The following is a 27555-nucleotide window of genomic DNA, read 5'->3' on the forward strand; positions in this document are numbered from 1 at the left end:
CTTAACAATTACCCATGAAAACTATGAGACAGACGAAGTTAACCATTACTTTAAGTCCTCCTTTTGCTAACAAATTTGAACAGAGATAACATAGGCATATTTGACCTTCAGCAAATCTAGATAGAATAAAAGTTTTTGTTGTTGTTGTTGAATAAAAGTTTTTGTTGTTGTTGATAAACATTGTCTGTTTCAAACCAACAAACTTAAATTAGCTTAAACACTGAATACATTTTACTTGGATCCATTTAAGACAATTTGCTCCCCATGGTTAATTTTTTTTTTTTAATTTTTTTTTTAACGTTTATTTATTTTTGAGACGGAGAGAGACAGAGCATGAACGGGGGAGGGGCAGAGAGAGAGGGAGACACAGAATCCAAAGCAGGCTCCAGGCTCCGAGCCATCAGCCCAGAGCCCGACGCGGGGCTCAAACTCATGGACCACAAGATCGTGACCTGGGCTGAAGTCGGACACCCAACCGACTGAGCCACCCAGGCCCCCCTCCCCATGGTTAATTTTTACCTAGAGCACTGGTGGGGAAATCTGAAATGGGTGGTCTTTGCTCCAAGGCCTCTAGGGTGGGAGGAGGAGCTGATGGTGTCTGAGGCATTAAAGAGCAGTTATGCAGGCTGCCCCCCAGGTGGTGCAGAATGGGGGGTGGGGGGGAGGGAAAGCAGAAGAGGCCAGGTGCCAGCAAAAGGCAGAGAAAGAATTCCCAGTTTTAAATCTTGTCAGATCAGACAGAGGAGCAGACTCCAGGTTTCTTTTGTTTTGTTTTGTTTTCCATTAGTGGAATTAGGCAGTCAATGTCAGTTGAGAGAAGACAGGGAATTTCCCCAAAATGAAGAGTGTTTCAGCAGCTATTTGGGAATAGTCCTTAAAGTCCCTGTTCTTAGGTAGACTATCCAAAGACAGTTGGCTCTAATTATCATAGTCATTGACCCAGGAAATGAATGAGAGACAAGTCCCCACACACAGTCACACAGCAACTCCAACCCATCTATCTCCCTACATTCAGTGCCTTAGAGTTGCGGCTTTGTTCCTCATCCCTTGTGGAACCACTAGGGCAACTCTGGGAGGTGATCACGCTCCCCTTCTGCCTCTTAGGGGCAGGCCTGCCAAAATGAACCCTGGTTCTTACCAGTCTGATGGGCAGCGCTCCCTGAGCTGGTTCCTGGGCCTTATGGGTTCCATTGGCGCACACAGGGTCCTCACCCTGGTACTGGGAAGGCTAGTCTCCTGTGGATCAAGCCATCTGCTGGCTCCAGGTAAGGCTGCCTCTCCCAGCCCTCCGGGATTCATATCTCCTGCAGCAAAGGAGGTGGAAATGCACTGTCTCCAAATCCTGGACGAGCCCCCAAGTAATGTAGCAGGATTCTCACACAGAGTCATGACACCAAAGCTTTTCTTTCCAGGAAGCAACTTTATTCCTGCCGGCACCACTCAGTTGGCTTCATACCCGAAGAACTGAGCCCTGAATGCCACATGGCATGGTTTTTTATATATTTTCTTGTCTCCCATATATGGTAACACATACAAACATGCAGTCTGATTAAGTGGTCTCACGTTGTTACAAGGTCATGAGGGATGTTGTCACATATGCACATAGATTACCTTGAGGTCTTTTGTTTTTTCTTTCCTTAGGGAAGGGACCCTATCACATTAGGGACCAGGCTTCAGGTAAAGCTGATGAGGAAAGAAAGCAATTTGTATGTCCTACTCTTTCCCAGACATTATGCAAGTCACTTTATGTGTGTTATCTCATTTTATTCCTCCAGCAACCGTTTAGAATAGATCTGATCAAGGATGAAGAAAGCGAGGCTCAGAGAGGGGAAGTGACACACACACATGTAAGCAGAGTCGCACAACTGTTAAGTGATAAAGCCAGGCTTAGAATCCTGTAGGCTGATGAAAGGTGCAACACTTTCTGAACAAAAGGCCTAATAATGTGAGTGTGTCCCACTCGATCTGAGATGCAGGCTACAGAAGGGGAGCCCGAGTCATAGCATGTGCCAGCACTCCTGGGCTCTTTGAGAGCTTCCAAAGAGGGCTGAGAAATCTCGAGGAAGCAGCCCTCTCTGTGTAGTACTGGGACTTCACACTCTCTGTCCAAAGTGTGGTACATGGTGACCCTTCCCACTCTTTGGTCCTTGTTTCAGCTGGGCCAGCACTTCTGCTGGCAGCCCCGACCTCACAGCTCCTGCACTCAGCACTGGGCAGCACTGGTGGCAGCTGTGTTAACCTCATTTCTCTAGCCTGGGATAGCAGGTTAGAAAACTGGTGAGCAAGAGTAGGTCGTCTGGAGCTTCGAGGAGAGTGGAGGTCAGGAAGGGCCATATCCCTGGCTACCAGGCCCAGACAGGCCCAACAACCCTGCCTCTATTTCTATATGAGGATTGCAAGACAAGGAGAAGCTGCTGAAATGCCTAGGCTCTGAAGAACCAGGTTTCCTTCTAGTCTAGTCACCTCCAGAGAATTCTGGAGGCAGAAGACGATTCTAGTGGGAAGCGTTGAGGCCACTGCAAGATGCACCTCTCTGAATGAGAAACCGAGCATAATGAGTATCTCCCAACAGTGCCTAGGGAGAATAAATTTCCAGTTCACACACAAGCATGCATGTATACATGCACACACACACACACTCACACACACACACACCAGCCAACCTAATCACTGCTGTCTCCGTCTTGTGCCCTGAGACCCAATCCCAAGGACAGTATCCTCTGGGTTTCCTTTTCAGGGTCCTTGCTGGAAGCCCACCACACACCCATGGTAGCTCTGATTCCTCAGGCAGGCTCTAGCCAACCTCTTTTTTCTTTAAGTTTATTTATTTTGAGAGAGAGAGAGAGAGAGCAGGGAAGGGGCAGAGAGAGACGGAGAGACAGAATCCCAAGCAGGCTCCATGCTATCAGCGCGCAGCCCAGTGCGGGGCTTGAACTCACAAACCACAAGATTATGACCTGAGCCAAAATCAAGAGTCAGATGCTTAATCAACTGAGCCACCCAGGCGCCCCTAGACGACCTCTTGCTTTCAGTTTTAGGAAGGAATAGGCATCTGTTCCAGATTGCCCTCTGAACTCAAGGTGATACCACATTCTCTCAGTGGTTCTCAGGGAGCCTCCTGCCCTTCCTTTGAGGTATGTGTGGGCAGGGATTCCTGCTCTTGGTCACTCTCTCTCCATCATTTACATGCCTCTTTATACTCCCAAAGCAGCAATGGAACCAGATTTTTTGATCCCCATTTGGCATGTTCTGCATAACTGGTCTAGCTCCTCCCTTTAGAAATCGAGGGCTCTTAATGCCTTTTGTTCTCAGCTTTATGGGTATTTTCAATCAGAATATTAGAAGATCAAGAATGCTGTACACCCTCCACCTACCATTCCTTCTTTTTGGCACTTCTGCATATAGCGGATAGATCTCACCCCCTAAATACATGTGCACATCTGCACAGATGCATACACACACACACACACGCATCTCCCATACACACACAAATACAACAAGTAGCTGAAAACAGAATCTAAGAGACCCAAGTGGTAGAGATGTTATCTCCACAAATAGCATCTGGGCCCAAAATACCTGTCACGCATCAACCTGTGAAGACATCTGGTGGGTGTGAAAGGTTTTGAGGCTGGGATCTATGCAGCCCCCTCCAGCTGCACTTCAATGTGTGTTCATTTCAGTATTGGACTGTAGGAGGCAGTCTGATTCCCTCATTTCTAAGTAATCAGGGGGAACCTCATAATAGTCTGCTGATACTTAAAATGACTCCAAAAAGGATGGGTCACACCATGGACCCTGTGCCTGCATCCCCCCAGGGGTCATCACTGTGTAATTGAGTCCTGGCATCATCTGAGCCAATAACCAGGCAAAATTAGATATTTTCAGTGAATGCCTTTCCTCTGCCAGCAATGCACAGCTCACAGCTCACAAGGGCCTTCCACACACATCACTTTATCCCAGTCTTGTGCAGAGCTCTGTGAGAAGAGAATATTACCCGTCTCTGGGAAAGATGAAGATGCCCATTTCAAGACTCCTGAGGTTCTTAATAAACCAAACTAAATACATTGGCAGAAACCCTGATTACTTTCCTCCCCTACCCCATTTCTCCCCATCGCAAACCTACCTACACTGATACGGCTCCTCCCCACCTACAACAACGGGCAAGGATCCAAGGCACACCTGGGCTTGGGACCCCATTGCTCTGCTCCTCAGGGCAAGTGCGGTTCCCCGTTCACCCTGCCTTCCTCAGGTTAGCGGCACTCTCTCCCAGAGCTTCCTAGTCACCTGCTTCATTTGCAGAATGATCCAAAGTTAAGCTTAGAGAAGAGAACTAGAGGAAGGAAGAGGAAAGGGGTGAAGGAGAAGGGAAGAAGGAAGGGGAAAGAGATGGGAGAGATGGAGTTGGCTCTCTACCTACATGAAACAAACCCACTTGTGTTTCTTCTGACTGGACACTTCTCCCAGCCATCGCCTTAATCTCTTTCCTTCTTTTCACAGCCAAATATTTGGGAAGAAAGGTCTATACATGTCTCTACTTCTTTACTTCCTCTTTCTTTCCCAACTGGCTATAATCTGGCTTCTGTCCCCTCCTCTCCACTAAAACTGATCTAAATTCACCAAGGAGTATCTGACTGCTAAAAAAAAAAATTAAAAACAAAAATTTGTTTTCTCCAGAGCCTCTGGTTCTGCAGATGACCCCCTTCCTTTTCTTGAGACTTTCCTTTCCCCTGGCTCTGTGGCCCTATCTCTTCCTGAGATACATCCTCCCTCTCCCTCTCCTTTTCTTTCTTTGTCCACTAACCCCTAAATGTCAGGACCCCTCCCTACACCATATTAATTCCTCACTCTTCATTACCACAGGGATGTGACATTCAAATCCACAATTCTAACCACCAGCCTCAGCTCCCCACTGATGATGGCCTACACCCTGTCATAATAACAATAGCTCATATGATTAACTGATACTATGTGCCAGTGCTGTGCCAACCCACAATAACCCTCTGAAGCAACCCATTATCAGCCATATTTCACAGATGTCCAAACTTAAATAACTAGCCTGAGGTCACATGGTTATCAAGAGGCTGTTTTTTTTTTTAATTTTATTTTTTAAATTTACATTCAAATTAGTTAGCATATAGTGCAACAATGACTTCAGGAGTAGATTCCTTAATGCCCCTTCCCCATTTAGCCCACCCCCCTCCCACAACCCCTCCAGTAACCCTCTGTTTGTTCTCCATATTTAAGAGTCTTCAAGAGGCTGCTTTTAAAGTCCATTCTCACTGCTGTTTCTGGTTTCCAGCAACATGATAAACTAACAAAGGGCTGCTGGCTCCCTCACCACAGTCCGACCCTGGAGGAAAAATGAAAGTGATAAGGAGCTGGATGAGTCTGAGGTCCTGTCAAAACTGTGAGGAATCCCTCTGGAAAGCCAGAAGATGGTTGGGTCCCAATGGAGATGGAAAACAGTAGCGTAGGGAATAGGAGGACAGCCAAGTGCCAACCAGGTGACAGATTCTGAAGAGGGCCTTAGAGCTGCTCTTTCCTGCATTTCCATGGGGGCTGAGGGTAGGACTGCCTGCCAGCCAGTGCCTGGAGACAGAGCAGCAGCAGGGCACTGGCTGGGCTGTGAACCGAGAACAGCAGGTGCACCCAAATGGCCTGGCTCAGGACACTCCTCCCTGCCCCACAGCCTGAGGACAAGGGGATGTCAGCCAAAGAAGACAGCTCTTGGAAAGAGCAGTGCCCAAGGGTAAGTACAGCCAGGCTCCTCAGGGACAGGGAAAGAAGCAGTGGTTAGTTCCAGGCTGGAAGGCCAGGGCACTCATCTTGAGGTGTACACCCGAGCACACATACTCACATTCTTAAAACTTTGCAGAACACAACAGGGGCCAATCCTTTCAGCCCTCCGCCTGGACACACATTCCCAACCAAGGCGATGAGCCCCCAAGGGGAAAGCTGGTGTGTGTGATCACAAATTAGAATAACCAAGGTGAGCAACACCACAAAAGAAAGTCAAAAGGGTAGCCAATGAATATCAGATAAAGCCTAGCTGAAGGGCCAGAACAGACAATTCAAATAAGCACAACAAATATCTTCAAAAATATAGAGGAGTTTGTAAAATGACTCAAGAACAAATACTCATGTTGAAAAATAATTTAAAAAAATTAGCAAAGCTGGTTTGCAAAATATTAACTGTTTTAATATCAATTAAATATTAAAATATTAAATTAAAAACCAATGCTGTTTTTTTTAAAAAGGAACTTTATAGATTGGTTGAATAACAGAATGCAGAAACTTATTTTATTTATTTTTACTTCTTTTTTTTTTTTAAGAAACTGTTTCTTTCCTGTCAACCTTATTTCCATTTTGTTTGCCTTTATGGGAAAATAGCTCAAGACCACTCAACGGTTGTTCCTACCCATTCAGTGGCCTGAATAAACTTGAAGAATGAATTAGTGAGACTGGAAATTCCAGTCAAGACAATCATCCAGAGGAATAACTGGGAAGAGATGAAAAAATAATAAACTATAGAAGAGAAGCTACGAGACATATATGGAAGAGAGAAGCAGACCTGTCAGCATTTAGATAATAAAAATCCCAGAAGGGGTAAAAAATAAGCATAGGTAAGAAAATATTTGAAGAAACAATAACTAAAATTTTTTCCCAAGATTAGAAAGAAAGAATAGACTTTAGATTAAAAGATCTCACAGTGGGGTGGCTGGGTGGCTCAGTCAGCTAAGTGTCCAACTTTGGGTCAGGTCATGATCTTACGGTTCGTGAGTTTGGGCCCCACGTTGGGCTCTGTGCTGACAGCTCAGAGCCTGGAGCCTTCTTTGGATTCTGTGTCTCCCTCTCTCTCTGCCCCTCCCCTGCTCACACTCTGTCTCTCTCTCAAAAATAAATAAACATTAAAAAATTTACAAAAAACATCTCGTAGAGTGACAAACAGATATGTATAAATAAACCCACTCTTAGTCATGTTAAAATGATAGCTTAGGATATCAAAAACAAAGAGAAAATGCTTCCAAAGAGGAAGAACAGATCATCTCTTAAAAGCAGACAATGGAATTCTGAAAAACATTTATTCCAATGTAAGTATGTATATATACATATATAAAATTTATATATCACATAATGTATAATTATATATGTAAATAATTATATATTTGTATCTCACCATTTATAAAGCACAGCTTGATTTTCACAATGTGAATACATCTGTGTAACTAACCCTCATATTAAAAGGCCCTTTTAATTGGCCCTTACCAGTCACCATTTGTACCCCACAGACAACTCCATCCTAACTGCTAACACCATGAATTAGTTTTTTTCTATTTTTGAATTTTACATAAATATATGCACACTGTATATACTAATTTGTATCTGGCTTCTTTAGCTCAACATATGTTTATGGGAGTTATGTGTTTGCATCCATGTAGCAATTGTTCATCTATTCTCACTGATAATAGAGCAGAGTTTCTCAACCTCAGCAGTGCTTATATTTTGGGCCAGATAATTCTTTTATGGGATGACTGTCCTATGCAATGCAAGATATTTAGCAGCGTCCTTAGTCTCTACCCAGTAGATGCCAATAGCAATCCTCTTCCCTCTCCCAACAAGTTATGAGAACCAAAAAAATATCTCCAGACATTGCCAAATGTCTCCTGGGAGGCAACATCGCTTCCAGTTAGAAACATTGCTGTATTGTAGAAATATAGGAAAAGTTTATTTATCTGTACTACTGTTGATAGACATTTAGGTTGTTTTCTAATTTGGGACTATTATGAATAATACTATTATGAAGAAAAGCAGTATTTTCAAAAGTTTTAAAGGAAAAGAGCATCAAAACTGGATTTTTTAAGTTTATGTCTGTCTGTCCATCCGTCCATCCGTCCATCCATCCATCCATCCATCCACCTATTTATTTTAGTAATCTCCACACCCAGCATGAGGCTCAAACTCACAACCCTATGATCAAGAATCACATGTTCTTCCAACTGAGCCAGCCAGGAACCCCTCAGAATTTTAATCTATATAAAAAGTGCCAGTTTTATCACTCAAAACAATATTCTCTTTGGAAATATTCTTTGAAAATTCTTTTGTAGTTAGTATTCCAGCAAGAAGAGAAACAAGGGGCACCTGGGTGACTCAGTCAGTGAAGCATCCGACTCTTAATGTCAGCTCAGGTCATGATCTCATAGTTTGCAATATCAAACCCCACATTTGGCTCTGTGCTGACAACATGGAGTCTGCTTTGGATTCTCTCTCTGCTCCTTCCCTACTCGTATGCTCTCTTGCTCTTGCTCTTGCTCTCTCTCTCTCTCTCTCAAAAAAGGAGGAGGAGGAATAAGAGGAAGAGGAGGAAAAGGAGGAGGAGGAGGAGAAGAAAGAGAGGAGAAACAAATCTATATGAATGCTACAAGCTATATGTAAAATAAAGGTGAGTAAACAGCATAGCAAAGTATGCTGTTATCTAAAATAGGAAAAACAACTTCCACTTCTGGGTAGAATGTAGGAGGTTGAAACAGGCCAACCCTGACACTAACAACTATTAAAACCTAGACAGATTACCCAAAAAAAAAAAAAAAAAAATCACATTTTCCAGCTGTCAAGGACTTTGGAATAAGGACTGAAAGGACTAAACACTCCACAGAGGAGAGAACAGTTCACTGGAGAGCTATCAGATCAGCAGCTGATACACTCCCCTGGCGGCATTTGCCACATCGGGACATGGGTGGAGGACTGGGACTTGGCCCAGGCAGACAGCCACTACTGGGGGAAAGGGAAACCATCAAAGCTTTCTTCTATTGCTGGTGGCTAGAGTGGAAAAAACAGAAATGAGGAGCCTTCAGACACACTTGATTTTCCTGACCACAGGTTTGCGGACTCCAAAGCAGGAGGGCAGGAGGCTAAATGAGCTGGGCTAAAAGCTTCTGAAAGTCAAATAAAATCTGATGCAGGGGCACCTGGGTGGCTCAGTCGGTTAAGCGTCCGACTTCGGCTCAGGTCACGATCTCACGGTCCGTGAGTTCGAGCCCCGCGTCGGGCTCTGGGCTGATGGCTCAGAGCCTGGAGCCTGCTTCTGATTCTGTGTCTCCCTCTCTCTCTGCCCCTCCCCCATTCATGCTCTGTCTCTCTCTGTCTCAAAAATAAATAAACGTTAAAAAAAAAATTAAAAAAAAAAATCTGATGCATATGCTAATCCATAAAACAAGTCTTAATAAATGTAACAGGACTGAAATTATACAAAGTGTGTTCTCCAACCACAATGGAATTAAGTTAGAAATTATTAGCAGAAAGAAATCTCAGAATTGCTCAAATATCTGGAAATTAAACAACATATCTCTAAATAATCCGTGGGTCAAAGAAGAATTCCCAAGAGAAATTAAAAACCATCTTGAACTGAATGAAAACACAACCATAATGTCAAAATGTATGGGATGTGATAGGGGTGCCTGGGTGGCTCAGTCGGTTAAGCATCCAACTTTCGCTCAGATCATGATCTCATAGTTCATGGGTTCAAGTCCTGTGTTGGGCTCTGTGCTGACAGCTCAGAGCCTGGAGCTTGAGCCTGCTTCAGATTCTATGTCTCCTTCTCTCTCTGCCCCTCCCCTGCTTGTGCTCTGTCTCTGTCTCTGTCTCTCTCTCTCAAAAATTAATGTGTTAAAAATATTTTTAAAAAATTATGGGAGGTAGCTAAAACAATGCTTAGAGGGAAATGCATACCTTCAAATACCTATATCAGAAAAGAGGAAAGACTTCAATCAATAACTTAATCTTCCACCCTAATAAACTAGAACAAGGCCAACAACACCTTAGGAAAAGGTACAAAAGATCTCTTTGCAAAAGAAGATAACCAAATGTCTGATAAAAGGTACTCAGCTCTGCTAGTCATTAGGAAAATGCAAAAAACCACAAGGTAATACAAACCAACTAGAACCAGGACAAAAAGAAACAGAAAAATATCATGTGCGGGTGACATTGGTGATGGGGGTCTAAACTGACACACCTACTTTGGAGATTTGGTTAGCAGTATTGACCAAAGCTGAACTATACATACCTGACGAACCAGCAGATCCACCCCCAGTGATATACTCAACAGGAATGCCTACCTCTGCTCACCAAAAGCCATGCACTAGAATGTTTACAGTAATTCTATTCATAATAGGAAAAACAAACAAACGAACAGAAAACTGGAAAATACCAAATGCTCATAAAAAGTAAAATCAATCAATAAATTGTAGTATGTCATATCATGAAACACTATGCAAGATACTACACAACAATGATCAGACTACAATTACATACAGCCACCGAAATTAATCATACCAAAAAAAGGGGTTAAGCATAATAAGATAGATACAAAAACATACATGCTGTATGATTCCTTGTATATAAAATGCAAAAATTGATAGGACAAAAAAGAGTAAATAAAAAAATATTTACTCTTTTAGAAGTAAGAATTGTGATTTACCTTAGTAAGGGTATGAGGAGTGATTGGTGATAGGCATAAGGAAAATTTGAGTGTTAGTAATGTTTTGGTTTTTTATTTCGCTAGTTACACCAGTGTGTTCATTTTCTGAAAATTCATTGAGCTGTACCTTAATTATATGTTTGCCTTTGTATATGCATATAATATTTCAATTAAAAATTTCAAAAAATCATGCAGTAAGTGATTCAGACAGGATTCAAACCCAGCCAGTCAGATTTAAGAGAATGAATCCTAAATCTCAATTCTAGATTCAAGGTTACACCATTCTCGAGAATGATTGAAGAAAAAATCTAAGTATATCCCTATGTTAGTCAGGGTTCTCTGAGGAACAACAATAGGATGTGTTTGGAGAGACAGAAAGAGGGAGAGAGCAATTTTTTGTTTAAGAAATTGGCTCCTGCAGTTGTCAGGGGCTGCCAAGTCCAAACTCTGCAGGGAAGGCCAGCAGGCTGGAGACTGAGGGAAGAGATAATGTTTGGGCTCAAGTCTGAAGGTAGTCTAGAGGCAGAATTCCCTCTCCTTCAGAGGACCTCTGACATTTTTCTCCTAAGGCATTCAGCTGATTGGATGAGACCCACCCACACTATATAGTCTAATCTGCTTTACTCAAAGCTTATTGATTTAAATGCTACCCTGTAAAAAATGCCTTCACAGAAACATTTAGACTGGCTTTTGACCAAATATCTGGGTACTAAAGTCTGGCTAAGTTGACACATAAAATTGACCATAGCAATCTCTAACAATTCAAAATGAAAATTCTAGACAAAGTCTAGAGACAAAAGAGTGGAGACAAAAGAGAAAAGAGTTGTCGAGTGGAGACAAAAGAGAAAAAATAAGGGATGTGAAAACATGCTAATATTTTTGTCTTGTTCAGGAGGAAAATAGTGACAGTATTATGTTTAAGACATTATTAGGGAGGATAACTACAAATATTTGTCTTAATTCATTAAAAATAGAATGCATGGGGCACCTGGGTGGCTCAGTCGGTTAAGCGTCCGACATCGGCTCAAGTCATGATCTCGCGGTCCGTGAGTTCGAGCCCCGCGTCGGGCTCTGTGCTGACAGCTCAGAGCCTGGAGCCTGTTTCAGATTCTGTGTCTCCCTCTCTCTCTGACCCTCCCCCATTCATGCTCTGTCTCTCTCTGTCTCAAAAATAAATAAACGTAAAAAAAAAAAAATTAAAAAAAAATAAAATAAAAATAGAATGCATGTATTTCAAGCCAACAGAACAAAATTCAATTTAATGAAAGGAAGGAAAAGAAAAAAAAGAATAAAATATAAAGTGTAGTAAACATAAAATAAGAATAATTCATATATAATATGAATCTTAGTTTCAACAAAAGTAAACTCACTGCTCAAGAGACTATGAGATTCTATTTTTGAAATATCTATATCAAATATATTTCTTATAAGTTACTGGTAGAATTTATGTCTACAAACAGCTAAGCAAATTTTGAAAAAGAAGAACCAAGAAAGACTATCCACATTACTAGTTGTTAAGGCATATTTTAAACCACAATAAGTCATCAATGCATTGATATAAAGGAGCAAATAAACCAATGGACAGAATTAAGAGCTCAGAAGTAGACCCAGGTATACATAGCAATTTGTTAGATAATAATAAATGGACATGGATGGATTTTCTTGGAGATGATGTTGGGAAAACCAGTTTACCATATGTGAAAAATAAAGTTGGATCTCTACTTCAGACCATACACAATGGCGAATTACAAAAAAGTAAAGGCATAAATATAAAAAGTAAAATTATAAAGTTAATAGAAACTCCTATCTGTGTGACCTGTGAGAAAGAACCTGTTAACACTCTAAAAGCAGACATTACACAGAGGAAAATATTACATTTGACTACACCAAAATTAGAGATTTCAGGGGCACCTGGGTGGCACCTGAGCATCTAGCCTCAGCTCAGGTTATGATCTCACGGTTCTTGGGTTTGAGGCCATGTTGGGCTCTGTGCTGACAGTTCAGAGCCTGGAGCCTGCTTCAGATTCTGTGTCTCCCTCTCTCTCTGCCCCTCCCCCATTCATGCTCTGTCTCTCTCTTTCTCTCTCTCTCAAAAATAAATAAATATTAAAAAAAAATTTTTTTAATTAGAGATTTCATAAACAAAATACAGATGAAAAATTGGGAAAAGATACCTGCAATATTTAAAGTTGGTAAGAGATTAATATCTACAACACTCAAAAATTCCTTCAAAATCAACAAGAAAAGAACTGGAAACCCAGTAGAAGAATGAGCAAATGATATACACTTAAATTTACCGAGGAGGAAACTTGAGTGGCTAATAAGCAAAAAAAGAAAAGGATAAAGGCCTAGGAGCTCCTTGGTGGCTCAGTGGGTTAAGCGTTTCAAAATTTTTGGTTTCTGCTCGGGTCGTGATCTCATGGTCTGTGAGATGGTATCCCACTTCATGTGCTGTCAGCACAGAGCCTACTTGGGATTCTCTCTCTCCCTCTCTCTCTCTGCCTCTTCCCCGCCCCCCCACAAGAGCTCTCTCCCTCTCAAAATAAATAAACGTGAAAAAAAAGTTTTAAAAAAAGAAAAAGTTAAGAAAAAGCCTAAATTTACTAGTAAAAAGCGAATTACAAACTGTCATTAGATATCCCATCAAATTAGTAAAAATTAAAAAGTCAGGAAATACCAAGTGTTGGCAAGGATATGGGAAAACACCAACCAATCCTCTTGCACTGCTGATGGGAGAGAATAACAGAACAGCTAAACTGGAAAGCAATCTGCCAGAATTTTCATACTTGACCAATTCAAGATACATGTTTTTTGTGTGCTATGAACTGAGGGGGAGGTGATTGCACATAGCCATATGTCTATCTATCTGATTCCCACTGAGGCTTAAATTCATCATGATCTAATGTAACTCATCATCTTGCTCTACCCTCTCACTCCACTCCTCCTCCGTTTCTTGCATTAAAGTCCCTGCCAGGTTAATATTATCACCATCTACTTAGTCACCTAAAGATGGTAACTTGAGTCAACTTGTACTGTTCCCACTCCCTGTGACTTTGGTCAGTTCTCCCATTTGATGATTCCACCTCTAAAGTGGTCTTGAATCCCTCCATTTGTGTCCATCCTTACTGCCAAAAACGTAATATAAAATCTGGTTACTCCCCTTTTAAGTAACTAAAGTAGCCTCAGTCCTGCATCTTCCCCTTTCCTCTTCTATTCACAGTGCATACCAGCAGCTAGAGTGACCGTTCTAAAATATAAATGGGTTCACAGAACTCTCTCCTTAACAGTCCTTCACCAGTTTCCCAAAGTTCAAGTCCTTTAAGCTGTAAAGCACATCTTCACCATCTGCCTTCTGCCTCTCTCCAGCCTCAATGCTCTCCGCTCTTCCACATTCAACCCATGACCCTGAAACACCAACCTGGTGACACCATACTCTGTTCTTGCCTGGGAAGCTCCAGGGTTGGCCAATTACAAGGAAATTTGATTATAGAAATAATTATAATAGATTATCAAAATAAATGTCTATTTTTTACTGTATATATTTTTGTAACTTTGTATTTTTATATCATTACAATCTTAGAGAAATTTGCATGAACAATACAAAGAACTGCATACCCTTTACCCAGATTTATCAGTTATTTACATTTAGCCCCATTTGCTTTGTCTTCATAATTCTCTCTGTATTTTTTTCATGTCATTTTTTCTGAACTATTTGAAAGTACGTATGTTGGAGACATCATGGCCCTTTATCCCTACATATCTCAGAGTATATTTTCTAATAAGGACATCATCTTACACAATCATGTACGGTTATCAAAATCAGGAAATTTAATATTGATACCATACTATTATCTAATCTATAGATCTATAGTCCATTTTCAAATTTTATCAATTGTCCTAAAAACATCTTAAAAAAAAAATGTGTATTTATTTTTGAGAGAGAGTGTGAGCCAGGGAGGGGAGAGAGGGGCAGGGGATAGAGGATCCAAAGCAGGCTCTGTGCCGACAGCAGAGAGCTGGATGTGGGGCTCAAACTCACAAACCATGAGATCATGACCTGAGCTGAAGTCAATGCCTAAGGACTGAGCCACCCAGGTGCCCTGTCCTAAAAACATCTTAACGTTTTGCCTGTTTGGAACCCAATCCAGAGCCACACATCTAGTTCTTATGTCTCTTTGATCACCTTTACTCAGCCTTTTATTGTCTTTCTTGACTTTGACGTGTTTGAATTGTTCAGGCCAGTTATTTTGTAGAACATCCCCCAACTTGTGTTTATCTTGTGTTTCCTTATGAAGAGATTGGCATTTTACATTTTTGGCAAAATACCACTGCAGGGACATGGTATCCCTTCTCAGTGCATCCTATCAGGAGGTACAGTTTGATCCAGTATTGGTGATGTCAACTTTATCATTTGATTAAGTGACAACTGTCAGGTCTCTACACTTTAAAGTAAGTTTTTAGCCATTTTATTTTTGCTTTAAACATAAATATGCACTCATTCACCAATCTTTTCATTCAGGCCAAGGATTTTTCTTTGAGTATCGGTCTGCTAACTGGATCTTTAAGCCATTTCCAATGCATTTCCTAGAATGCATTGTCTAAAACTTCCAATTTCAATTTCTTTAAAGAAGAGCAATAACTGGGGTGTCTGGGTGGCTCAGTCAGTTAAGTGTCTGACTCTTGATTTAGGCTCAGGTCATGACCTCATGGTTCATGAGTTTGAGCCCCGAGGTGGGCTCTGCACTGACAGCACGGAGCCTTCTTGTGATTCTCTCTCTCCCCCTCTCTCTCTGCCCCTCCTCTACAATTTCTCAATCTCTCTCTCTCTCAAAATAAATAAACTTAAAAAAAAAAAAAGAACAAGAACTTAAAGCCACTGTCAAAGCAATCTGAGTGCTGAATTATTCTAGAGTTTGTATTTTCCCAGTCTTTTACTTTTTTTTTTTTAATGTTTTATTTATTTTTGAGACAGGGAGAGACAGAGCATGAACAGGGGACGGTCAGAGAGAGGGCAACACAGAATCTGAAACAGGCTCCTGTCTCTGTGCTGACAGCTCAGCTGTGCTGGGTGGCTCAGTCGGTTAAGTAGCCGACGCGGGGCTCGAACCCATGGACCTCGAGATCATGACCTGAGCTGAAGTCGGCCGCTTAACGGACTGAGCCACCCAGGCACCCCTTCCCAGTCTTTTACTTAAGCAAATTGACTTCATCTATTTTTTCCCAAAGTTTTCAACCTGGTTTTCCTGGTAACAATTCTCTTTTCATACTTAAGTTCATTGGTAGGTACAATTTTTAACTAATTTATATAATTCTAATAACAAGTGCAACTGGCATAAGCAGGTTTGGGAACAAATGCAACTGACTGATAGTGGTAATTAGCACACAAGTCAACTGATGGAAATAAAAACTATGGGTTTTATTTACTCCTATGTATGAGTATTTAGAATGCTGTAAGCATCTATCAATATATTTTTCAGGCAGAATGGATAGTGTGGGTTAATCTAGTAATGCAATTAAGTAGAAGTCAGTTAACAGAGCTTTTGCTAGAAATTAAACCTCCCAAATGGACAGACATGAGTTTTCAGATTGAAAAATCCCACCAAGCACCCAGAAAAATAAATTTAATCCATCATTGAGAAATGTCACTGTGCTGAAATAAGGAGAAAACCCTAAAAGAATCCAGAGAGGAAAAAAACAATATTCACCTACAAAGCAAAGAAAGTTGTAATTGCACCAGATTTTTCAATAAGCTTCAAAATTCTGATGGAAAATCATTTTCAGTCAACATTTATGTACAAAGATAAACTATGAACGAAGTATGAGGGAAGCCCAGCTACATAATCAGTTATGCAAGATCTCCCAAGCAATCTTTCTTATGGAGGTAGTGAAGAATATATAAGGAACACAGTAACACAAGGGAAGATGCCGAATCCAGGAAACAGAGGGCCCAACCCACAAGTGTGGGCAAGTATCCGCTGTCCAGATGAGAGAAGAAAGATGTAAGGAAGCAGAAGAGATGTCTCTGGTAGGGGGAGAGGGGAGAGGAGAAACAAAGTATTGAATGGAGTACCTGATGTCTCTGAACATTTAGAAATATTATTGATAGGCATTTGACAGATTTTAGTAGCAATGGGAATAAAGAACAATAAGTACCTTGAAAACTAAGCAAATGACAAATACTGAAGGACCGCATCAACTAGAAAAAAAACAGTTGTATAAAAAACAAGAAACAAAAAAGTATCAGAGCATAACTTTTGGCTGAACAAAGAACAGTATTTATACAGAATAATACAAACTCTGCCTATTGACTTAAAAACTCATGTAGAAGTAGAATGTAAGCTTTATGAGAACTGAAACCCGGGTGCCTGAGGCTCCACCTCAGTCAGTGGAGCATGCGACTCTTGATCTTGGGGCTTTTCGAGCCCCATGTTGTGTGTAGAGATTACTTAAAAATAAAATCTTAAAAAAAAAAAGGAAAAAAGAACTGAAACCTCATCCTAGTCACTATTATATCCTAGTATTTAGGACAGTGTTTGGTACATTGGAAATGTTTAAATGATGTATCTTGTTTTTTAATGATAGTATTTAGAGCTCAAAATTTTAAGTGAAGGCTAACAGAGTTTTGTTTTTTGTTTCGCTTTGTTTCGCTTTGTTTTGTTTTGTTTTGTTTTAAAGACTTTGTTTTAATGCGAGACTTCCTGAGGCCATACAGAAAACTAGCTGGTGGTGTGAAGTCTGCCATTCTCCCAGGCACCTCATCCATATAAAAACATGTTCTCACAGACCGTCCCCACTCATCAGTGTCCCATCTTGGTGTCCCAGCCCTGGATATTCACAGCTGGTGGTCACACTGTGCTCATGCTGCACCCATTAGACTGATACATTGGATCTGAAGCTATGTCAGTCACTCTTGGTGGGGCAAATTTGTTGTTCCAAATGAATTTAGCCTATGTTAACAGACAAGAAAAGTTTCTGATGGATTCTGCCCCTTCCCCCCCAATCTGCATAGTTTGGTTCTACAAGTGTTTATTTTCTACACAATTGTAGATCTCTGATCACTAACAACATACAACATAATTTTTCCCAATGTTTATCCTTGTTCCCTCTGATTATCAACATAATAAATAAAGATTGCAGAAACCTTGGAAGAAGAAAAAGAAGTAAAATTAAAGTAAAAATAATGTAAAGAAGTAATCCTTCCATACACTGTATGTAACTAAATGGAATTTAAATAAAAACTTGAGGTAGGGGGAAGAGGTAATCCTTTCAAATAACCAGAGATAACACTATTAAACATTTTTTTTCTGAGCCCCTTTTTTTTCTTCTCGACATTCAGATTTTACTATTGTAAATATTATTTCATGCTTAGTTTATTAACCACCGGAAATAAGCATTTCTCCAATCATTAAAAACAAACCTATAAGCAATATGAAAGATTGTTTCAAACTTATTGCCCTTAAAAGAGCATTTTAGCTGCTAGGAAAACCCCTTTTTATAAAAATGGTAAGGGAACAGAATATTTCCTCAAAGTGCTGGTCCGTGGGAGGAAGTCCATGTGATACACTGGGGTGAGGCTTTACCACCTGGGGCTCCACACTCAGGCTTTGATTCTAATACTAGTGTGCCTCTTACTAGCCAATGACCTTGGAAGTTTCCTTATCTGTAAAATGGGGATAATGATATCTCCCTCAGAGTTATTAGAAAGATTAAAAGAAATATGGCATGTCAAGTGCTTAGCACCACACCTAGAAAAGAGTAAGGACCCAATGAATACCAACTGCCATCAGTCTCTTCCCTTCCATCATCATCCTAATTAAGGGTTAAGACAAGCAGACACTCCTAAAGCTTGGTTCCATCTCCTGCAGTTAAAATAGCATCTCAGAGCTTGTTGTCTTTGCTTATTTGATCCTGAATATTTCTGTTCCAATTAATACTTAGTTTCCTTTTGGAATGCTGTAGCATTTTGCCTTCCAAAGCCAGCGTTTAATTAATGCTTTCACCCATTCTGTGCCTTACCCTCTTATCCTTGAGAAATGTTAAAAATCTAACTGCCAACTTTGGCCGCAAGCCACATGTGAGAAAATAAATGTACGGGCTAAACATTCTTTGTTGTAAAATGAAAAGAAGAAAGAGAACTGAGTAAGTTCTGAGTGAACCATAACCTGGGCTGTATGCTTTTTCCACCAAAATTCTGCAGTGCAGGTATTTTACTCCTTCTTGGCAGATCAGAGAGGGAAAGCAAATTGCCCACAGTCACAGAGCTAGGAAGTGGCAGATTTAGAAATGGGAGCGAATTCTCTCAGATTTCAAAGATCTGGCATCTTCCACACTATCATGCCACCTCTAGAATGTGCACTGCCCAAAAAGGTTCAGAAAACACTCCACCATCATTAATAGTTGATACTTACTAGGCAGTCACTAGATGCCCAGTGCTCAATCTATTTCATGCAGGATCTCATTTAAGCCTTATGTTGGCACCATGAAGTAAAAGCAGGTATCATCCTTGAAGAGGAAAAGTGAGGCTCAGAGAACTGAAGCCACATGCTTGAGGCCATGATGCTATGAAGAGTCATTGCTGGGACTCCAACCCAGGTCCATGTGACTCCTGGGAGCAGGCTCTGAACCACCACACCCTCCTCCTTCCCTGTCATCCTTCCCTCTCTTGCCCACTCATAACATCTGGTTGAAAAAAAGGAAATCAATTCTTATACCCCAAGTTCTTCATATTGATTCTCTAACTCAGTTCGTAATTAGCGAACATGGAGTGAACATCCTAGGAACCAAGGGGAGACAAAGACAAAGTCCTTTGTAACAGGATTCCTGTTGTGTCAATCATTATCCAACTATGAGATCCCAGAAAGCAAACCCGGCTCCATGGTCACACTTTGCCAGGTCTCTTCATTGTCCCTGTGCCAAAAGCCATCCCAGTAGAGACAATATCAAGCATTACAATGAATTAAAATATCTTCAAGCCTGAAACTGTTTTCCAAAGAAATTGGGCCAAAGGCCAAACTTCGATCTTCTCTCTCCTGAGGCTGAGGATCTGATTCCCCTGAGACAGTTTTCTGAAAACAACAACAGACTCTGCTCCTTGATCAAAGAAGAGGCCAAGGACTGACAGGGGAGGATGTAACAGACAGGTTGCCAGGGTGGGGTCAACTCTATGATCCTGTGAGGGCTCCAGAATGCCCTGGGGACATCAGGCTACAATAGGACTCCTATTGAGACCATATTCTTACTTAGCTTTTTGTCACCTTGTCTTGCTTCCTCATTCCCCTCTACCTTTTTTGCTCCCTCAAAAAATTATTATTATTTTTTAATTATTATTATTATTTTTTTAATGTCTATTTATTTTTGAGAGAGGGAGAGACGACAGAGTGTGAGCTGGGGAGGGGCAGAGAGAGAGGGAGACACAGAATCCGAAGCAGGCTCCAGGCTCTGAGCTATCAGCACAGAGCCCGATGCGGGGCTCGAACCCACGAACTGTGAGATCATGACCTGAGCCGAAGTCAGACGCTTAACCGACTGAGCCACCCAGGCACCCCCCTTTTTTTTTTTTAATTTTTTTTAATGTTTACTTATTTTTGAGATGAAAAATTTGTTTAAACAATAAACCCCATCTCAGGTTCTGCTTGTAAGGAAACCAGTCCAAAACAGTGGGTACCAGAAAGAGTCCTAAGAAACAAAATGCATGCCACAGCAATGCCATTGCTAAGACTTCCACCTACAAAGAAGAGGCAGTGGTGAAGTTGAAGGGAACACCAGATAGTACAGTCCCTCTGGCATCTGAAAGGTCTGGGGCAAATGCTAACCAAACAGACCATGGATTAGGTGGTTCTTGCTAAGTTCTTCCAATGTGTTGAAGAAAGAAGATGACAGATTCATTGATAAACAATTCCAGAGGGCCTATTTGGCAATAATTTAAAGAGATACTTACCTCCCACAGCTTGCGGGCTACCAGAGCTGAAGAGCAGGCACAGGACTGCACTGTAAGAATGGCAGAACTTCAAAGAATGCCAAGTGCATCCCTTTACACCAAAGACAAGGCCCTGACAGGGAAAGAGGGGACACTGATCCTTGGGAGAGGCTATCTGTAGAGATAAACCAAGAGAGTCCTGAATCCTGTGGACCTGCTGAAGTGTCCCTGTTCCCTTACTGGAAGATAAACACTCTACCTTGCTTAAAAATGAGTCAGGTGCTTTATAAAACAATATCTTCCCTCCTATAGATTTGTCCCACCTACACTCCTGGCCACCAGACTGATCATGGGGGTAAAACCTTAGCATGGACCAACTCAGAAAATGCTAGGCCTACTGAGGAAAGAAAGGGATTATATATCAGATCTGGCCAATGTGCATAAACCAAACTGAGGGAGAATGTCTGTGGAGGATTCCAAGGGTGATAGATCAAAGCAGGTAAGATATAAGCTCGATAAGGTAGTTTGTTGATGTGAAGGGGTCCTCTCTCCAGTGCCACAGGATGGCCCGAGGGGTTGGTTCTAATATGCTGGTGGGAGGCTCTTGAAAGACTAGGAAAAGCAATGAGCCAAACTGAACAATGCAGAGATGCCACAGCTGCCGTTGCAAACTAGAGGGGAGGTCTGATGAGCTCAGAGAAGTGGGCATGCTAGAATGGGTCTACCATATGAGACAGGAAAACCCACCAGCCAACCATGCTCCTTGGGAAGTCCTGGAGGACTCCCCCTTTACCAATGAGATAAGAAAGTATGAGTGAGTTTGGCAACAGTACCCCAAGAAGCTCCATCATGGCTGTCCTTTATAGGAGATGCTGCAACAGAACTGTGTTCCCCAGGAAAAATAAAAAAGTGAAATTCCAGAATAGCAAAGACAAATGGAAGCACTCAACCATATGACACAAGATGGGTACAATTACCATAAAAGGCAACAAGGGTGGAATAGTGGCCAGGGCTCCTGGACCTGCAGGCATCTAGATAGCTGGTTCATCGAATATAGTAATGTTGGGAGCAAATTAAGATAGTTAACTAGGGTATACACAATCAGAAGAGATCAAGAATGGAAGGAGCACAGAATGAGATCAGAGATACTCACAAGTATAAGATCAAGGCAATCACACAGGGTCCAATGCTCAGAAGGGCCTCTTGCTTGGAGTTTAATGCTCTGCACTTGCCATCTTGAACTTCTTAATAATTTTATCTTTGAATCTGCTTTGTAGGGGAAGTCCTATTAAATTAAGACAGTAAAGATGAACAGAGACTTGGAGTCTTGGTTCACAGGTAGTGCCACTTCCCAGCACCTCTCTGCCTCCTCTACTTCCTAACACCCTTCATTCTCCCCCACCTCTCCCTCCCTGCCCTGTCCAGTGATGGTAAAAGCCCTCTGCCCTTGGCAGGGGCCTGAGTGCAGACATTAGGAAAAGTGGGGTTGGGCAAAATGGTAGCTGTCCCTTCTTCTGGTTGGCAATGCCATGGCACATTTGGCAAGCATTGTGGCAAGAACAAGCCTCTCACCTATCCCCCATGCAGGTAACTGTATGTCCCAGAATGGAGGTTGAAATAAGCTTAGGGTCTCCTTCCACTGTGGGCTGCAGTGGGTAGCCTGTGGGAAGGGGAGGTTCCTGGCTCAAATTTCTCAGCCAAGATGCATCATGGCAGGTGCTGGTGTATCTTTCTGCCTTGCACACCCTCCCTTCCAATCTTCCTGGGTCTGGCTTGTGTTTGTGTCTTCTGACGAGGCACCTTCTGGGGATGAACCACAGAAATACAAATTAACGTAATTTTGGTGATATTTGCCTTTCAAATTGGCATTGCACAAAATGAAGATAAATGGTAAAATTCATGCTAATAGTTAAAATTTTTCATTTTACTTTACTTAAAACCACATTAAATAGCAAATAAAAATACCATGGCAAGTTGAATAAAAATGGTAGAAAGAAGAAAAAGGTTTTATATGTTATTATCTCTCTGTTTTTTGTTTTTTTTTTTTTTGAGAGAGTGTGCACAAGCAGTGGAGAGGGGCAGAGGGAGAGAAAGACAGAATCTTAAGCAGGATACATGCTCAGCATGGAGCTTGACGTGGGGCTTAATCCCATGACCCTGGGGAACATGACTTGAGTCAAAATCAAGAGTCAGATGCTCAACCGACTGAGCTACCTAGGCTCATACTAAATATATGTTAGTATCTGGACCTAAAAAATTATGTAACCAGTCCTGCTCACTCCCCATCTCCTGAGAGCACTGCCCCCCATAAATCACTTGAACAGGATCCCTATCCTTCTCCCACCCAGCTATTAGAAAACCTAACATAAGATACATGGCAATTTATCCAGAAAAGAAGAAAATAGAATTCCGCCAAAAAACATGGGAGCAGTAAGAAATAGCCATTGTGTCCTGTCAGCAAGAGCAGAACTGAGTTCTCCTCAACTGTCACACTTTCTCTTCCTCCCAAACTCACCCTGAGTTCCTCTCTAAAACCAGTAGACAGGGTTATCTCTGGGATTCCCCCAGCACCTTTGTTCATTTACTCCACAGGCAGGGGTTGAGCACCTAATAATAACAGCTATCAGACAAGTGCTTACCATGCCTTGTGGCCAATCCACAGGTCAACTCTAGCCAGCAGGTAATAGGATCCCCATGTTAGAAACAGGATACAACCTCACTGGCATGGGGTCACTTGCCCAAGATCACTCATCAAACAAGTGGCAGACTCAGGATTAGACTGCAGGGCATCTGCTTTTCATCACCAGATTACTTATCCTCTGTCTGCCCTATGCTAGTACTGGAGCTAGAGAGGTGAGCAAGACACAGTCCTTACAAAAGCACATCTTATTAGTGAAATATTGGCTTATTTATACATATTGCAGGCTTAATTATATTTACAAACAATTTGCATCTAATCAGAAAGTCCCAAAATAGAAAGGGGGCTCAAAGTAAGTCTAAATATGTCTCCCCTTCACTAGTCAGCTAGCCTGCCCAGGAGGGTTAGTATGGCCTCCTGGAATCAGACAGCTCTAGTGATGGGATGCTCACTCCCACACTGGAAATTTCCACCTATTTTCTCCAGTAATCACCATTGGAAAGAACATACTTACCATCTATTCCTTTGTAACTACTTCTCTTTGGTCTAGCTCTACTCCTGAGAGCACAAACTAGAAAAGACAAGCAACAGCCCCAACCAGCAACAGCCCCTCACACAGGGGTGAACACTGCTGGTCTCCCTATGACTTCTATAGGATATGGTTTCCCAACCCCCCTCACATCTTGGCTGCCTTGTCCACTCACTCCAGTTCCATAAAGGCAGACTCTCTTGATTCCAAGTGTCAAAAAGCAAAATCAACCTGATTTAAAAAACAAAGAAACTGGAAGAACTGCATTTATTGGCTCAAGTAACTGAAAATGGAAGCTGACAAGATGGAGGAACTGGAATGATATATGAGCATGGAGTCTCTTGCCTTGTGTACTCCAGTCTGCGGTAAGCTCTCTCTAGAGGGTTGAAGCAGAAGAAGCAGGCTTACATCCCCAGAGCTTAGCATCCCTGAGGGGAAAGAAGGCCAATAAAAGCACTAAGGTTGAGCCTCATTGGTCCAGCTTTGGATTGTATTGCCAACCTTGAACCAATCACTGTGGCCAGAGGAATGGAACATGCTAATTGCTAGGCTTACCTAGAGGCTTACCTGGACCTGGAACAGGGATAAGAGTGGGAGAAGGTTAGTTTCCCAAAGGAAAAAAAAAAGTCAAGTTACTTTTATAAGACATGAGAATGAATATTCAGCAGGCACAACCCACAGATGCCTTCCAAACACCCACAGCCAAAAGCATGACACCATGTGGTCTGACAAGCCCCGTGATGGCAAGATTCTAATTCTTTCTGTCCTGTCCAAGGGAGAAAGATGGTTTCTGGGCCTCCAATGGGAACTGTGACTTGGACTCATGTTCAATTTTTTTCCTTTTTCCCCTCTTTTCATTTCTTCTTTATCCAACCCACTAACACAGACCCAGACTCCTTCCTGTTGAATCCAGAGGCAGAGAGAAAGACACATGGTATACTAAGGGACCTGGATTCCTTTGGCCTCCCAGAACCTGAGAAGACTACCAATCCCAAAGACACTCCTTCCGGGGGAAAGACAACCCAGGACTAGTGGGATTATCTTGGGGCACTCAGGGGAACTGATGGAGAAATAGCTCCTTCCAAGTGATCAGGTTACACAAGTCACTCTTCCAGGTAGGCCTCACTTTACATAACATACATGATTCTGTACAGGTTGGTAATTTTTTAAATATCAAATTATAGTTTAAATGTACTGTGAGGGGCGCCTGGGTGGCTCAGTCGGTTAAGCATCCGACTTCCGCTCAGGTCATGATCTCATGGTTTGAGTTCCAGCACCAAGTTGGGCTCTGTGCTGACAGCTCAGAGCCTGGAGACTGCTTAGGATCTGCGTCTCCCCCTCTCTCGCGCACTGTCTCTCTCTGTCTCTTAAAAAAAGAATAAACGTTTAAAAAATAAAATAAAATAAATACACTGTGAAAATAATATAATAAAAGCTACCTACCATTAATTAAGTATCCTCTATTTGCGGGGATATTTTAAAATTTTATGAACTGGGTATTATCATCACCATTTCGCAGCTGAGAAAACTGAGTCTCAGAAACTGCCCAAGATTCCAAGGGCAGTAAATGACAAAGCAAGGATTTGAATCTAGGCCTGTTTGCCTCCAAAGCCCCTATTATGTTTTCTATCACACACATTAAAGGAAAGGAACCCCACAGCAGTGATTTTTATAATATTCTTGATAATGCCGCAGAATGTCAATTTTGTGCATGTAGATTTTTATATCCAAACTTGTTTATAGTACAGTGTACCTATGAGTTATTCTGATGGTTTATGAGAATAATCAGTATCAAATGCTTTTTGACAACGAGGTTGCAGACATATAAGCATATTTATTCATCCACTCAAATGTGCTCTGTCCTGTACTGTGCCTTCCATATGCAGTTAAGTATGGTGGTCAAGAGCAAGATCTATGGCATCAGACTGTCAAGACTTCGCTCCAACTAGGTGAATGGCCCTGAAAGACCACCTTAGTGGTCCCCATCATAAAATTAATGCAACAATAGGACCTATGCCATATAAGTTTTACAAAGATCAGATTAAATAATATAAGTTAAATTCTCAGCACCATACCCTAACCCAAACCCTAATCCCTAACCCCTAACCCTAACCCTAACCTCGTAAGTATTCAATGAATGCTCCTACAAGACTATAAGCAATATGAGGGCAGGGAGTGTGTGAACTTTTCTTCACTCAACTTTTCTTCACTCTAAGGTTCACTCAACCTTAGAACCTCGTCCGGTGCTTTGCATGCTGTAGGCATTCAATAAACATTTGTTAAATGAATACTTTATTTAAGCTAGATCATTTAATCCTTAACTAATCCAAAAAGCAGGGACAGAAAATAAACAAACACAACTTGTTTAACATATAATAATTTTAAGCAGTGTTAAGGGCAGGAAGAAAAACAAAGCAGAGAAGAATAATGAGTGACAGAAAAAAAAGGGTGGGGTGGGGGGAACATGTGTTGTAGATAGTCAAGAACTAAACCAATTTAGACCTAACAGGGAGTGTTATGGACTGAACATTTGTTTTCCCCTGCCCCCCACCCTGCCAAACTCAATGGTAAAGCCCTACCCCTCAGTGTGGCTGTATTTGGAGATGGGGCCGCTAAGGTTAAATGAAGTCATAAGGATGGGGCTCTGATCCAACAGGGTTAGTGTCTGTACTTACAGAGGAGACATCGGAGAGCCTACTCTTCCCATCAGTTTCTGCACGTGCATCTAGGAAAGACCATGTGAGCACACAGGGAAATGAAGGCCATGTATAAGCCAAGAGAGGAGGCCTCAGGAATGAACTTACCTTGTCAGCACCTTCACTTTGGACTTCTAGCCTCCAGAACCATGAGAAATAAGTTTGTGTTGTTTAAGCCACCCAGTCTGTTATGGCATTTTGCTACAGCAGACCGAGCCAAAAAAGACAGGGCATATTCTAGGAAAAGGGAACATCAAGTGCAAAGGCCCTAAAGGAGCCTGGTTTTCAGGAACAGCAGAAGGCCAGTAAATGAACAAGACAAAAAGTGGCAAGACAGAGGGCCAGAGAGCCACACCAGTCCTACCCATAGGCTCTAACAGTACCGTACCAAAAGCAAGCCCTCACTCCAAACAAAATCATTATTATCAGCACCATAATATTTAAAATGAACAACTGACTTTTTCCCAAACTTAGGTAAAGGGTAAATAAGGGCCTTTTAGAAAACTAAGATACTATAGTTCTATAACACAGTCTATAGATCAAAAATATTCTTGCCATGCAAATTTAGCTTCTATGCAAATCAGACATGGCCCCCTACTGTGAAATTCTGTATTAACCCCTGGAAACAGAACCCTTTCCCTCTCCCTCAGGCAGTGACAAGTGTGTTCCAGCTCTAAGCCACCAAAGCTATGACCCTCAACCCCTAGATGGGGCCCGTGTGAACAGTGCTAGGGAAAGGCTCCAATTTCTCTATGCTATCAGATCTGGCCAAGCCTGTTATTTTTCCTGCCAAGGTAGATCAACAGACCTGGTTAATGCTGAAATCCCTGGAGGTAACTAAACAGCAAAAGTGGGCTTGGCCTCAGAGAAGGAAGGAGGGAGGGGGCTATGTAGATTTTCCTTTCTTCAATGCCAGCCAGCACTACAAAATTGGCATTGTTATCTACTTTCCTCCTGGTGACATTTACTTTTGAAGCAAAAACAAAAACAAAACAGGGAAGAGGAGTCAGGTGGATTGGGAAATCAAATTCAGAGGTGGACATAGCTTTAGGCATAAATGTCTGCCTTTTATCTGAAGAAATGGTTTGCAATTGGCAGCAAACTTGCCCACCTAATCTGTATCCCCCTGGCCCTTCTCGCAATATGTGGAAACATTTTTGGTTATCACACTTGGGGTCAGAGGGAGTGCTACCATCATCTTGTGGGTAGAGGCCAGGGATATTGCTAAACATCCTACCGTGCACAGGGAAGCCTTCCACAACAAAGTCTCATCCAGTCCAAAATGTCAACTCTGATTTAAGA

At 41.8% G+C, this 27555-nt stretch overlaps 1 long non-coding RNA gene across 2 annotated transcripts in view; it reads right to left on the minus strand.

Annotated features, from left to right (window-relative positions):
• Positions 1-5226: 5226 nt before the first annotated feature.
• Positions 5227-27555, minus strand: part of LOC122240389 — a 38197-nt gene continuing 15868 nt past the window's right edge. The window contains exons 3-5 of one of the 2 annotated variants that reach the window (XR_006220063.1): positions 21963-22193; positions 21544-21675; positions 5227-5350 (exon numbers count right to left, since the gene is read on the minus strand). This is a non-coding gene — a long non-coding RNA (uncharacterized LOC122240389). Of the gene's footprint in view, positions 5351-20411; positions 20462-21543; positions 21676-21962; positions 22194-27555 lie in introns of those variants that run through there. The other variant, XR_006220064.1, reaches the window with a different exon arrangement.

The sequence above is a fragment of the Panthera tigris genome, chromosome A1, assembly GCF_018350195.1.
Source record: "Panthera tigris isolate Pti1 chromosome A1, P.tigris_Pti1_mat1.1, whole genome shotgun sequence".
NCBI classification, from domain to species: Eukaryota; Metazoa; Chordata; class Mammalia; order Carnivora; family Felidae; genus Panthera; species Panthera tigris.